Here is a 12,039-nt window from a genome sequence, read left to right as displayed (position 1 = left end):
TGGGAGTGGGGCTGTTGCTCTGTATGCCAGTTCTCCAGGAGTTCCAGGATGGAATATATCCTGTCCTGCTTTGTCCCAGCTTGAATACATTAACCATTTGATTCCACCTCAGATGTGGTTATTTTAGACACCTTTCTCCCTGTTGCCTTCATCCCCAAAGTCAAAAGCACTTTCCCTATTAAATAAGTGGTTTAATTTAATATTCAGTTTTCATCGATCACATCCCTACTTTCTTTTGTCCCTCAATATAAGGGATGAATAATTTTAACATTCAGTACCTTTTCTGAGATCTAAGTTATTATGACTATTGCAGATTTTTACTTTATTTATTTCTTAACTTCTGGCATGCAATTTTGCCTGCTGCTTTGGTTTTACTTCCATTCTTCTAGGTTTCCCTCTCATTCCTAGTCTAATCTTTGTTATTCAGCCATTCCAGACCACAGTTATTCTTCTGTAGATGTTTTTTCTCCAGTTTTCCTCTTTGTTAGGAAAATAAATTCCAGTCAAGTTTCAGAATCTTTGGTTTCAGGGAACCATGAACTTCATGCTTTTCATCCCCATTCTTGAACTCGTAGTTCACTCACCCTTTCCCTAGCCACCATATATCAAAGTTTGCCTTTGTTATCTGTTTATCTTGAACTGAATTAACCCAAAATCATCTGGATCAGGGGATAATGTTGTTTCAAGTGTGTTAGAGCCCAGCCATTGGAGTATGTCACCTCAAAAAAACAACTCTGCAAGAAAGGAAGGTATGGGGGAGGAAGGGAAGCGCCACTTGGTCCTTTGTAGGCAGCTAAATAGAGCTAAAGCCAGATTAGACAAAATGAATGTGAACAGCTGAACTCTGGGCAGGCAGCTGAGCTCTGGAAATGTGTAGGATACTGAGAAGAAACACACCCAGGGAAGGCATATGGGCAGAACATCGACTGTGGCCATTGTCTAGACTGGTTTTGCAGTTTTTGACCTCAGAGCAGCTTCCAGTGCCTGAAGGGGGCTACAAGGGTGATGGAGAGGGACTCATCATCAGGGACTGTAGAGATAGCTCAAGAGGTGATGGGTTTAAACTGAAACAGGGGAAGTTTATGTTAGATGTAAGGAAGTTCTTTACTGTGAAGATGGTGAGGCACTGGCACAGGGTGCCCAGAGAAGTGGTGAATCCCTGGCAGTGTTCAAGGCCAGGCTGGACAGAGCCTTGAGCAACATGGTCTGGTGTGAGGCATCCCTGTCTATGGCAGAGGGTTGGAAAAGATGATCTTCAGGTCCTTTCCAACCCAGACCATTCTATGATTATATGATTCTATAATGAAAGGTTTGCAGATGATCCTTGAGCTCCCTTCCAACCTGGGATTCTGTGATTCTATGATTTCGGTCAGAAACATGAATGAATGAGGAAGGAGCTTGGCCCTACTGGGAAGGATTGGTACAGTTCTGTATGGGGATGTTGTTTCTTTCTCCAATTTGAGCAAAAACATCCTCTCATTTGAGACACCAAATGCTCCATCCCTGTCTGTGTTCAAGGCCAGGTTGGACAGAGCCTTGGGTGACATGGTCTAGTGTGAGGTGTCCCTGCCCATGGCAGGGGGGTTGGAACTGGATGATCTCAAGGTCCTTTCCAACCCTAACTATTCTATGATTCTATAATTCTATGGCAAAAAGAGATCCATGGCACTTATTTGGGAAACACTGTCCTCTTCAGCTGTCATTTACACGCATGTACCAAAGGTATCTGCTCCTCACGAAGCATGAGGGGATGCTAGAGAGTATTAACGACTGAGAAGACTTGAACACCATACATCAGAGCCATTCTCATCCAATATTCCCAGGAGTATCCTCAACCTCACTCATGACCAAGCTGGCCCATTTTTAATGGTTAATACTTTATTATTATTAAAATCACAACAGATTTATTATGCTGCAAGTTTGCTACATGCCAGGGTGTGAACTGTGGGTAGCGCATGGTACTTTTAAATTGTTCTCCTTGGCAAAAAAAGCCTTGTTCATGTCTCATCCAACTTACTCTGTAACCACATTCAACCACTGGCTTCCATGCAGCAGTACCTTCAAACTGTCACTGTATTTTTGTCTTTTGCAGCTCTTTTTTGTTCCAAACTAACCATGGAAGTAGCCCCCTCAGGAAAACTTCCAACAGCAGCCCAATAGGATTATAGACAGTGATGAATTCAGTTCAACTGAGCTGATGCTAGGCAAAAGGAAAACACACTGGGAAAGCAGCCAGAAGTTCCTAACACAATGCCACATGAAATAGAATGTTTTTGCTAACAGGCAAATTTTTTCCAGTGCTTAGGAAAGCAAAGCACCATTTCCACACCTGTAGCACGAGCCTACACAAAAGCTTCCCAGCAAGGCTCAGAGTAAGCTTCTTCCCTCAGTCATTTACTTAGTGCAGCTCCACCCCACCAGCAATGCTAAGAATGTAGATAGAGGCCAATGGAATTTTTCCATTGTTAGAACATGAGCTGCTATTACAGCTTTACCTGCAAAATGATCATAGAATCATAGAATCAAAGAAACACAGAATGGTTTGCATCAGAAGCTCATCCAGTTCCAACACCCTGCCACGGGCAGGACACCTTCCACTAGAGCAGGTTGCTTCAAGGCCCATCCAATCTGGCCTTGAACACTGGTAGGGCTGGGGCAGCCACAGCCTTTCAGGGTAACTTGGTCCAGTGCCCCACCACCCTCATAGTGAAAAATTTCTTCCTGATACCTACTCTAAATCAACCCTCTTTCAGTTTAAAGCCATTATCCCTTGTCCTATAAATACATACCCTTATAAAAAGGCACTCTCCAGCTGTCTTGTAGGCCCCCTTTAGGCACTGGAAGGCTGCTTTAAGGTCTCTCCAGAACCATGTCTTTTCTAGTTAGTAGGAACTTAACCAGACCGCTTAAATGTAGTGGTTTGTGCTTCAGCCACCTCGTCCACCAGTTCCTTCAGGTTCTAATCAGGTCCCATGGACTTATGCACTTATGCACATGGACTTAGGGACCTGAAGGTTTCATAGATGGTCTTGAACCTCATCTTCTCCTACGCTGGGTGGTTCTTCATTCTCCCAATCCCTGCCTTTGCCTTCTGTGACTTGGGCAGTGTGACTGGAGCACTTGTGGGTGACGACTAAGGCAGAAAAGTCATTGAGTTCCTCAACCTTCTCCATATCCTGCTTAACCAGATATCCTATTTCCTTACAGAGAGGGCCCACATTTTAGCTCATCTTCTTTTCATCACTAACGTATCTATAGAAGCTTTTGCTGCTGCCCTTTACACCTCAGTCAGATTTAATGCTACCAGGGCTTTAGGTTTCCTAACCTGATTCCCAGCTGCTCTGACTGTTTCTCTGTATTCCTCCCAGGCTACCCATCATTGTTTCCACCCTCTGTAGGCGTCCCTTTTGTGCTCGAGTTTTTCCAGAAGCTGTTTGTTCATCCAAAGAGGCCTCCTGGTGTTCTTGCCCGTCTTCCTCTTTGTTGGGATGCATCACTCCTGAGCTTGGAGGACATGATCCTTGAATATTCACCAGCTTCCTTGGGTTCTCCCTTCCTCTGGGGCTTTATCCCATGGTATTCTACCAAGCAGATCCCTGAAGAGGCCAAACTCTGCTCTCCTTAAGTACATGTTAGCGAGCTTGCTCTGCACCTTACTCAGTGCCTAAGATCTTGAACTCCATTGTTTCATGGTCAATGCAAGTGCATCCCACTCCAGTGTTTGTTGGCTTAGAAGGTACAAGATGAAATGTCCCTACGAAACATAACTACTTGTTACAGAAACCTGAGTGGCCAGTAGAAGAGGAAATCATATTTATTCTTGGGACTCACCTAGGAAAGGATGTTTAACATGGAGAAGAAGGTCTCAGAAGAGAAGCTCATTTTGGATGTCTTTGAGCTTACACTCAGGATCACATTGACAGGTCATGGCAATCGCCTGGACACCTCTGTTGAACTGCACTTGTTTTGGATGCTGCTGCCCTCAAAGCATCTTCAGCTTCTGAGAACAGAACAACCTCTGAGGACGTGGCTGGGTATGAATATTGTTAGCTCATAGACAAGAGTTCTAGACTGTGAGATGATTGCCCCTGCAAGTGGATCAGGGCAATCCCAAGCACACATGCAGACTGCATGGTGAAGGGATTGAGAGCAGCGTTGAGAAGAAAAGTTTGGGGTGCTGGGCAAGGAGAAGCTCCCCATGACCCAGCTTCAGGGTGCACTTGAGCCCAGACCTCCTGCCCCCCATGTGCTGGGCTGCACCCCCAGAGTATGAGCAGCAGCTCAGGGAGGGGATTCTGCCCCTCTGCTGTGCTCTGGGGAGATCCCCCCTGGAGCCCTGATCCAGCTCTGGTGCAGCAGCACAAGAGAGACATGGAGCTGATGGAGCGAGCCCAGAAAAGGCCATGGAGATGCTGCGGGGGCTGGAGCAGCTCTGCTCTGGAGCCAGGCTGAGAACACTGGGGCTGTTGAGCCTGGAGAAGAGAAGCTGTGTGGAGACCTCAGAGCAGCTTCCAGTGTCTGAAGGGGGCTATAGGGATGCTGGGGAGCGACTCTTCATTAGGGTCTGCAGTGATAGGACAAGGGGTGATGGGCTCAAACTGAAACAGGGGAAGTTTAGACCGGATATAAGGAGCCCTAACTATTCTATGATTCTAAAGGTCGACCTTAGAGCAGCTCCAGTGCCTAAAGGGGCTACAGGAAACCTGAAGGTGGATCTTTCACAAGGGCATTTAGTGACAGGCTGTAAACTGAAAGAAGGTAGATTTAGACTGGATATTAGGAAGTTCTTCCCTGTGAGGGTGCTCAGGTGCTGGCACAGGGTGCCCAGAGAAGCTGTGGCTGCCCCATCCCTGGCAGTGTTCAAGGCCAGGTTGGACACAGGGGCTTGGAGCAAGCTGCTCTAGTGGAAGGTGTCCTTGCCAGTGGATGAACTTTAAAATCCCTTCCAACCCAAACCATTCTTTGATTCTGTGATTCTATGACATAATGCACACACTTACTATGGAGATACCTTCAGGTAACCTAGCCCTCACCTTTGAAAGGTGAAGGCTAGGTCACCTTTGAGAGGTGGCCTTTCAAAGACAGTGAAGGGATACAGATAATCCACATTGCCATTCATTTCTTTATGAGTCTCTTGTCTAAAGCAGCTCTGATGAATTGTGCATGTATGTCCACCTGACAGCAAAACCAAAGACATATGATGATTCACCCAGGAGGTATCTGTGTTATAGAAGAAAGGCTGTAAAGGCAGATGACTCGCACATGGGGTTTTGTGTCCTTCTTCACATTATTTGTGGTTCTTCACATTTTCACATTATTGTCTTCTGTATACTCTGTTAGTCTGTGTTCCCACAAGTTTTGGCCTTGGCCACATAGATCCTAGTAACGGGGATTGGTTTCTTTGTCATGCACCTTTTATCGGACTGGATACTCATGGCAACATGCACCACGTGCTGATTTTGTTATTTAACAAGATTTACTATTTAGATCCATAGAATCATAGAATCCGAGACTGGCTTGGGTTGGAAAGGACCTTAAGATCATTCAGTTCCAACTCCCTGCCATGGGCAAGGAACTCCATACACTAGACCATATCACCCAAGGCTCTGTCCAACCTGGCCTTGAGCACTGCCAAAAGATGGAGCATTCACCACTTCTTTGGGTGCCCTGTGCAGTGCTTCAGTACCCTCACAGGGACAAACTTCTTCCTTATATCCAACCTGAACTTCCCCTGTTTCAGTTTGAACCCATCACCCCTTGTCCTATCACTCCAGCCCCTGATGTAGAGTCCCTCTCCAGCGTCCTTGTAGGCCCCCTTCAGATATTCAGATTAGATCATGGTAAGTCTTCCAGGTCTGTATATGGTGATAGACATTGATCTTAACATGGGACATGAAGCAGCAGCATGAGGGACAGGCTTCCTGACACAACTATCAGTCCCTCCAAAGGCACTGCTGATGACATTGTAGGGTTGACAAAGTCAGTCACAGATTCACTTACAGTCCCTGATTTTGACAGAGGCAGGTGTCAGCTTAGGTAAATGTGGAGAACTCCATTTCCTTTCTCTTGTCCTCTGCACAACCAGAGCCTAGTTGATAAAGAGGGAATATCTCCCTGCTAAGGGGAGGGAAGTACCAGGCCCCATAACTGGCTGGTCTTTATATGTTTTCCACTTCTGCACTACTGCAGAAAGTTACTTAGAGATTGACAGTGCCATCAGCTGATGAAAGTGTGGACCAAGACATTGGAGACTCACAGACAACAGCAAACCCATGAATACTCCCAGCACCCTTCAGTCTTGGCTCTACATCATCCAACTTTCAGGTTCGAGAGGCTTTCATCTGAGGATACATCCAGGCTATGTCTACACTGCTCTTTAAAAGGCAACAGGATCCATTCTCTGATCCTGATGACAACTGTCACAGCTCATGTCTGCATAATTGAACTTACTTTTCTCTCCAACCAGGATGTCCTTATTGGAAACACCCTTGACCCATGTTATGCTTCAGAATGTGCCTGGGTATTGCCTATGACAGATCATGGAATCATGGAATCATAGAGTAGTTAGGGTTGGAAAGGACCTTAAGATCATCTAGATCCAGCGGGTTCAGGCTATTACAGGGCCAGGAACCATGCTAAATGCTACACACCCTAAGCAGTCCTCAAGACCGTGGTAGGACTGACACAGGTTAGAGGATCCCTGCCATACCTGATGTATGAATATCCATCCCTCTGGGATGCAGTCCAGAACCACATGTTGGACATTTTGCATGTCTTCTGCAAATGCTTGAGGGACATTACATTTCCAGGGCTCACCAAACATCTGGAGAGGTGATACCTGAAGGGATTGCCTCAACCCTGCCACTGGAAGAAGAGGAACCTGCAGATGTAGAGTCCATGTCACTGGACTCCCCTTTTTTCTCTCAGAGCACTGAATGTAACTCACTTCTTTGTCTAAAAATGAAGGAAGATTTCTTCCCATCTGCAGAATTTCATCTTCTTTCAGCATGGAGCTTAGTGCGCTTAAGCCAGAATTTGGGAGATGCGAGTGCAATTTATTTCTCTGCTTGGAGAGGTTCCATTTCCCATCTCCCATCACCAAGGGTGTGCAAACCACCAAAACAAAGCACAGGCATGGCAAGAAAGGGGTAAAAGCTCTTTACAGATTGACTGAGTCAGCACTTGTACTCTGGATTTCTCTTTGATACTCCCCTAAAGTGGAGACGTTTGTGTTTTGCATCAAACAGCCCCTGGAAGAAAGACCTAAAGAGCTCCTAGGGAAATGGTGTTACTGAGTCATGCTCACACTTTCACCCTTCTCCAGCCTAATGAAATCTGCATTCCTTTCTGCCCAGTGGCAGAGTTTCATCAGGAGGGTGGAGAAGAGCTCCACCCAGGCAAGCCTATAGTCTAGTTATTAGTGCATACCCATAAGAGGTGGAAGCTTCGATTAGCTGAACACATCATCAAGCATCGCTGCAGCCATGGTCATGGACAGCATGGTTTCCCGCTACTGAGTCACTGGCAAAGATGTCAGAGCTCACAGACACAGTCATCCAAATGGTCCCCAGGAAAAAACCCTCCCTGAATCACAGGAACTGAACTCAAGTTGGCTCAATGCATTTATCAGTAATCTCTCTATTTCCCTATACCCCAGCCATCACCATACGAAACCTGACAGCAGATTCCATCCTGTGAAACAGGTCCCAGGGAAGGTGTTGACATCAGATAGATTGATGCCATGGCTGTAATACTCGTGGTGTTACATGGCCATGTTGTTAAACACGGCTGTTTGATACTCATTTCATGACAAGGGTCTGTTCTTACATCTGGGGCTGGAATGCCTGATGCTGCAAGACAATATCTAGTTCTGGATTGGGTAACACAGGAGAGAAGGTCATAAATCCCCAGCAAAAAACCCTCCCTTTATCACAGGAACTGAACTCAAGTTGTCTCAATGCACTGACCAGTAGTCTCTCTATTTCTCTATAGTCATCTGGAAACCTGGTAGCAGGCTCCATCCTGTGAAGCAGCTCCCAAGCAAAACACTGACATCAGATAGATTGATGCCACGGCTGTAACACCATGGCCATAGTGTTAAACACAGTTGTTTGACGTTCATCTCATGACAGAAGGGTCCGTTCTACTTACATCTGGGGCTGGAGTGCCTGACGCTGCAAGACAACATCTAGTTCTGGGCTGGGTAGTGCAGGAGAGAAGATGGTAAATCCCCAGCAAAAGAAACCCTCCCTGTATCACAGGAACTGAGCTCAAGTTGGCTCAATACATTTATCAGTAGTCTCTCTATTTCCCTATACTTCAGCCATCACCATAGAAAACCTGATAGCAGACTCCATCCTGTGAAGTAGCTCCCAAGGTAGACATTGACGTCACATAAATCGATGCCATGTCCATGTTGTTAAATACAGTTGTTTGATGCTCATCTCATGGCAGAAGGGTCCATTCTACTTACATCTGGGGATGCAGAGCCTGATGCTGCAAGACAACATCCAGTTCTGGCTTGAGTAATGCATGATAGAAGACGGTAAATCAGAGGTGGTCCAGAGAAAGGTCAATGGAAGGATTAAAGCCCTTGAAGACAGAGAAGGAGTCAAAGAGCTCACCAAAGTCTATCAAGGAGGTGTCCTAGACAAAATGCATCTCCATGGGGGAGAGGAAAATGGCAGCAGTGAGCAATTAAGCTTCATAGCAGGGTGTAACAAGAGCAACTGGCTGTAGAAGCTGTACGTCGTGGTTTAAACTCAGTCAGCCACGCAGCTGCTCATTCACTCCCCCACCTTCCTCCCCTCCCACTCCCAGAGGGATGGCAGGAGACTCAAAAGAATGTAACTCCCATGGGTTGAGATAAGAGCAATCCAGTAACTAAGGTATAACACAAACCACTGCTGCTACCACCAATAACAATAATGATAAGGGAAATAACAAGGGAAGAGAATACCACCGCTCAGCACCCGCCGACCGATACCCAGCCCCACCAAGCACTGATCTCGCCCTTCCATGTAACTGCCCCCAGTTCTACATCCTGGCATGACGTGCTGTGGTATGGAATACCTCTTTGGCTAGTTTGGGTCAGGTGTCCTGTCTCTACTTCCTCCTGGCTTCCCCTCCTCCGTGTCAGAGCATGAGACTCACAAAGTCCTTGGTCAGAGTAAACATCACTGGGCAGCAACTAAAACCATCGGTGTTATCAGCGCTGTTCCCAGGCTGAAAGTCAAAACCACAGCACTGCATCAGCTACTAAGAAGGAGAAAAATGACTGCTACTGCTGAACCCAGGACACTGTATAAATCAGAGGAGGAATATTTTACACAGGGTTAATTTTGCACATGGCTGATAACTGACCACTGGAAGAGTTTACCAAAGCTCGGTGTACCCTCCCTGTCACAAGACAGCTCTGCAAAATCTGCTTGCTTTTCCATTCAAACCTTGACTGTAATGGAAGTTTGATCAGATAGTGATAAAGCACATCACCTTCTTGCTTATGAACACCAGATTTACATCATCTGCTGTTCTTTGCATATGTGATAAGCAGAGAGATTATATCTACCTAGGTTGCCTTATAAATAAGGACAGTTTCACAGGGAAAGGCTGGTGATTGTTTTGGATTGATAGCACTGAAAACTCAGAAAGGCCTTTGGAACACAAGTCGTTCTCCCTCCACACCACATCTCATTGGTAGTCTCTAATCTTCAGACCCAAAATGACATTACAACTGCAGTCCCTTAGACCTCCTGTCAGTGTTCAAAATCTTGCTCAGTTTCTTCCACTGCTGACAGCGCCACATGGGAACTTGGGTCCTCCTGAGTCCTACGAGCTGTCTAAGGCTGTCCTAACTGCTATATCAAACCAGTTCTTTCACGTATTTATCTTAAAGCAGGTGGGTTTTCTACCCTGCCTTTGTTTATAGAAACAACCCATTTTTTTCCTGGTGTTTTAGACCCTACCTCTGACTGCCAGTCTCATTTAACTCTTGCTAGTCTTAACTCAGCTCATTCCAGTGTGACCTTTCATCTTACAGAGCTTTTCTTTCTGTGGCTCTGTTTTTAGTGGTTGCAGTGTATTTCTGCCACGCTGAAAAGAGTCCGTGCTTTCCAGTGCCATCTTTTGGGGTAGATCCTGTTCTCACAGTTATAGAATCATAGAATGGTATAGGTTAGAAAGGACCTTAAGTTCCAACCCCCCTGCCGTGGGCAGGGACACCTCACACTAGACCATGGCACCCAAGGCTCTGTCCAGCCTGGCCCTGAACACTGACAGGGATGGAGCATTCTCTGGGCAACCCATTCCAGTGCCTCACCACCATCACAGTAAAGAACTTCTTTCTTATCTCCAGCCTGAACTTCCCCTGTTTCAGTTTGAACCCATCACCCCTTGTCCTATCACTCCAGTCCCTGATGAAGAGTCCCTCTCCAGCATCCTTGTAGCCACATTCAGACACTGGAAGCTGCTCTGAGGTCTCCACACAGCTTCTCTTCTCCAGGCTGAGCAGCCCCAATGTTCTCAGCCTGTCTCCATATGGGAGGTGCTCCATCATTCTCGTTGTCTCCTCTGGACAGTCTTCCCATTAGTTTCCATCTCCATTATTTTTTTCCATCAGGACTCCATTTTTCTTGACAGGGGCAAGAAAAGCAAGGTAAGAAGTCACCGGGTCTTCATGCCAGGGTATTATCACTACCATAATTACCCTGCTAACAGCCTCCCTTACACCCCAGCACACGAGCTGATATCACCCCTGTTTATTTGTGTTTGGTTTTGGTTTTGTTTCCAGGGCTCCATCCCACTGGAGGCTCCCAGTTATCTTTAGATCAAGTAATACCTGTAGGTCTTCCCTTTCCACCACACTTTTAGTGGCACGCTACCAACTTCTTTCTCCCTGAAGTCTGGCACTCCTGCACTCTCAGCCAGTCTGAAGGAGCTTTAACAACCTCAGCTCAGGTGGTTTCCTGATGCTCTGCCAGATCTCAAACCTTTCCAAGCCATTAGAGAGAGTTAAGTGACTTTGCACTAGCCAGAGGCAAATAATCCTACCAAGCTGATGCGTCCCATGTCCAGACACCGCAGCGGTGGACAGCCTCCAGCAGTGGTCAGACTCATTTAGTGTCCTATTTATATCACTATTCCTTCAACCACACTGATTTATTCCAAGGATTTCTCAGTATGCCATGCCTTTCAAGTACGGGAAAACCATTACAACATGCCTGTGTGGACATCTCCATTTCAGCAAGCTAGGCACAATCTGCCAAACAGCATTTCAGTGTTGTGAACACTGGAGTGCCAACCCTGCTTAACTATTGAGGCATAATCACCTTGAAATTAAAACACTGGATCTTTTCCAGTCTCATGGCTGTTAAGATATTGCTCAAATGTGCCTTGAACTACCCAGTTACAAGAAAGGATCTGGCTGTAACCAGGTCTTGGTGGCTTCCACAGAGCCCAGTTTTCCCTCTATACCCAGAGAGGTACGTTTTCACTGTTCTTCTTTATGTGCCTGGTTTCTGACAGCAGAGCAAGATAAAAGAAAGATGAATTATGGTTTCCACTCTCACAGCTGAGCAAGCATTAGGGTGCATGTCTTTCCCTCCCTTTCCCACGGCACAGTACCAATCCAGCTTCTCCAGCTCAGTTGGCTTTGTGTCATCCGTTGACTGTGGAAATTGTCATTAGCAACGCTTCTCGAGTTCCTGAGAACACTTGAGGGAGCAGCTCCTTCCCGAAAAAAGCCCCATTCCCAAACTGGGATAAAGGATAGGCTGCTGGGAATGGTAGCAATGCCCACGTGCATTGCCGCAACGAGCCTGTGACAAGCAAACCCCTAGCCACTGAATCACCTTGTTCACTCACCTCATCTCCATCCCTGAAGTCCCCGAGTGCTTCGCAGTGATTCACAAACTTTTCTGCTTTGACTTATTCAGCTGGTTTATGGGAAATTGCATCACGCTGGCTTTTTTCCACCCTGGATCACAACAAAACCAACAAGAAAGCTATCATCTTTTCCTATGAACATGCCACTGGCTCTGT

This window comes from Pezoporus occidentalis, unplaced genomic scaffold (assembly GCF_034315485.1).
Source record: "Pezoporus occidentalis ecotype Australia unplaced genomic scaffold, CSIRO_AGI_Poc_V1 ctg3, whole genome shotgun sequence".
In the NCBI taxonomy this organism is placed as follows: Eukaryota; Metazoa; Chordata; class Aves; order Psittaciformes; family Psittacidae; genus Pezoporus; species Pezoporus occidentalis.
This window is presented reverse-complemented; position numbering follows the sequence as displayed.